Raw genomic sequence first — 2407 nt, 5'->3', positions numbered from 1 at the left:
AATATTAATTAAAATAATAAAATAATAAATAAATAAGAAGAAAAAAAATTTTAGCTAGTTTGCTTGATCAACTATTCAAATGCAATTTAATGTCATGACATAAAATGTTAAAAATCTTCTTGATTGTTGCATATAGTATAAAGCATTTGCATAAAATAATCTAAGGGTTGAACCCATTAAAAAGATAAGGTCGGGATTTCATCACTCGTCCTTAGCCCAAAAATCATCCCAGTGCATAAATATCCTAAGCCTAATTAAAATCAACTAGACGTTGGCCCCTAAGGATATTCGAGCTCAATAGGACGAAGACCACTGAAAGTTGCACCAATTTCGCTCTATGACCCCGGTCGATGTCTAGGCAAGCTTTGTCCCTCTAAGTGATTGAAGGGAGACAGTTTCTGTTCGAGGAAAGTGGGTTTTAAGTGGGACCTTTGCTATACGCATCGTGACCCCTCCACTTACCTGGGAGCTTACCTGGTCGACTAGGTTATTAGACCGGATTGGAGGCTTAAGTGTACTCTTCAAACCAGTTAGGAGCTGTCTAAAAATTTTTAGGAAAACATTAGAAATAAGGGTGCTATGCTTTGATACTATTTGATTGTGAATAATTTTAGTAGCAGGGTGTCAATATTCATAGCTTTAGGTAATATTCATACTCATCCAAAACTCTAAAAAAATATATATATACAAAATAAATAAATAAATAAATAATAATAATACTAATAATTTAAAAAAAATCGACTGGTTAATTGGTCAGTATATGCGGTTGTGGCAAAGGGATAAAACGAAAAGATTATTCCGAGTTGAATCTAGGGATAAAAGTTCAAATAATCAAATGGAAGATAATGGTAGTAATCAGGGAGATAATGAATTTCAAGATGATTTACCTATTAGAACGCTTCGTGATTATCTACAACCCACTAGGACCAGTACCCCATCTTGTATGGTTATTCCTACTGCTGCGGGAGCTTTTGACATGAAACCAGGAATAATCCAATTACTTCCAAAGTTTCACGGACTTGATTCTGAAAGTCCCTATTTGCACCTAAAAGAATTTGATGAAGTGTGTTCAACACTTCATTTCAATGATGTCACTGAAGAAGTAGTTAAGCTTAAGTTATTTCCTTTTTCTTTAAAGGAGAAAGCTAAGTCATGGTTACACTCCTTAAGGCCTAGGACCATAGCTACCTGGCAAGAAATGACAAGAGAATTTTTAAAGAAATTCTTCCCAACACATAAAACAAACACACTTAGAAGAAATATCATGAACTTTGTACAAAAAGATGGGGAAACATTTTTTCAGTGTTGGGAAAGATTTAAGGACCTTCTTCTTACTTGCCCACATCATGGATATGAAATTTGGAGGGTCATTAGTTTCTTTTATGATGGTTTGTCCTCCAATATGAGACAATTTGTAGAAATGATGTATAATGGTGAATTCATGAGTAAGGAACCAAATGAAGCCTGGGATTATTTTGATCTTTTAGGAGAAAATGCACAAGCTTGGGATACAACAGATAAAAATGAAAAATCTAAAATAGCACCTAATGCAAAAGGAGGAATATATCTTATTAAAGATGATAATGATGTCAATGTAAAAATTGCTAATCTAACTAGGAAGGTTGAAGCCATGGAATTAAGCAAAGCCAATATAGGAAAAGCACAAACTATTGTTGAAAGTATATGTGGAATTTGCGAGAGTAATGCACATGTGACCAAGGATTGTCCTACAATCCCTGCTTGTTGCCCAGTAGATACAACCCAAGAGGGGGGGTGAATTGGGTCTTTTAAAACTTTTATGCTACTTCTAAAACTTTATGATTAACTATGCTAAGTTGTATAGATGCACAGTGAAAGTTAAACTTAGCAAGGGTTTGATGTATAGACTTCGACTTGATTAAATATGCTTGCAACTAAAGGATGTGCGGATAAGAATTAAGCAAGCAATTTATCTAAGTAAGTAAGTGTGTTAGTTAGACAATAACTAGAGGCATTACAAACACAAAGGACATATAGTGGTTCGGTGCACCCCAGCACCTACATCCACTCCCCAAGACCTCTTGGGAATTTCACTATAATCCTACCGATTACAGCCGGTTGTTTTACAAGCTCACAACCCAACTTGTTGTTTTACGAGCGCACAACGAACTCGGTCGGTTTTTCCAGGCTCACCGACTAGAACCAACCCCGATTGTTTTCCCGGGCTCACAATCAAATCCTTACACGTTGGTTTTACCCTCGGCTCACCAACAAACCTAAACCCCGTTGGTTTTCCCTTTGGCTCACCAACAAACCTTAATCCCGTTGGTTTTCCCTTTGGCTCACCAACAAACCTTACACCGTTGGTTTTCCCTTTGGCTCACCAACAAACCTTACACCGTTGGTTTTCCCTTTGGCTCACCAACAA

At 36.6% G+C, this 2407-nt stretch overlaps 1 non-coding gene across 1 annotated transcript; it reads right to left on the bottom strand.

The window, feature by feature from the left end:
* Positions 1 to 1246: 1246 nt before the first annotated feature.
* On the bottom strand, positions 1247 to 1353 carry LOC120105481. Its single transcript, XR_005507887.1, has one exon. It is a non-coding gene; the product is annotated as a small nucleolar RNA R71 (small nucleolar RNA).
* Between the last annotated feature and the right edge of the window lie 1054 nt (positions 1354 to 2407).

This window comes from Phoenix dactylifera, unplaced genomic scaffold, assembly GCF_009389715.1.
Source record: "Phoenix dactylifera cultivar Barhee BC4 unplaced genomic scaffold, palm_55x_up_171113_PBpolish2nd_filt_p 000297F, whole genome shotgun sequence".
In the NCBI taxonomy this organism is placed as follows: domain Eukaryota; kingdom Viridiplantae; phylum Streptophyta; class Magnoliopsida; order Arecales; family Arecaceae; genus Phoenix; species Phoenix dactylifera.
This window is presented reverse-complemented; position numbering and strand designations above follow the sequence as displayed.